This window comes from Penicillium roqueforti (assembly GCF_015533775.1).
Source record: "Penicillium roqueforti strain LCP96 04111 chromosome Unknown scaffold_72, whole genome shotgun sequence".
In the NCBI taxonomy this organism is placed as follows: Eukaryota; Fungi; Ascomycota; class Eurotiomycetes; order Eurotiales; family Aspergillaceae; genus Penicillium; species Penicillium roqueforti.
In genome coordinates this window covers 8,410-9,223 of record NW_024067636.1, presented here as the reverse complement: position 1 = coordinate 9,223, position 814 = coordinate 8,410, and positions in this window count along the sequence as shown.

The following is an 814-nucleotide window of genomic DNA, read 5'->3' as shown; positions in this document are numbered from 1 at the left end:
CCCACCCCCACCCCCCCCCCCACCCCCCCCCCCCCCCGCCCCCCCCCCCCCCCCCCCCCCCCCCCCCCCCCCCCCCCCCCCCCCCCATGATTGTAGGAAGAGTGTTTTCTGGCTAATGTTGTCCCCAGGCCGACAAAGACACAACTCCACTACCTTAAGGCCAGTCATGTAATAGATCTGTGGATCTGCGTCCAGGCGGGCTTTGAGTCTGGAGATGTGGGTCCGTGGTTGGGAAGCTGTGGTGGGAAGGCTTTGGCTTGAGGCCCTGTGAGATAGCACAGTTGATTCGAGGCCACAGATTAAAGGCTGTGGACGTGGATCCACTTTGGACATACGTCCACGGCTCCAAATCTAGGTGGGCTTTATAACTGTCAACTAGCGGCCACCCTGGCTTAGTGGCTATAAGGGTCTTCGGTCTTCTGACTACAGTCTATATGGGTCACAGGTATTTTAGTCTAGATCTCAAGTGTATTATTTATCGCCTACTACCGGCGTTTAGTCGGCCGATCATAATCACTATCAGCTTCAATTACTCAGGCGATCAAATTCACCGCCTCTTCACTCACAACCAGATCGTCGCCGAATATCATAAATATCGTGTTCGTGCCATCCTCAATAGCCATATCAAAGCACTGCCCCGGTAGGACCTACCGTAGATTCTAGTCATAAAATATTACCTAACGTTCTCGCGCGTTTTTAGACACCATTCGCCTAATAGAAGAGGGGTCAGAAGGATCAACCACCATTTAGCAGACCAAGCGATTCCAATCGCCGTATTCATCACATACACGGAACATGATTATCACTACAGAAT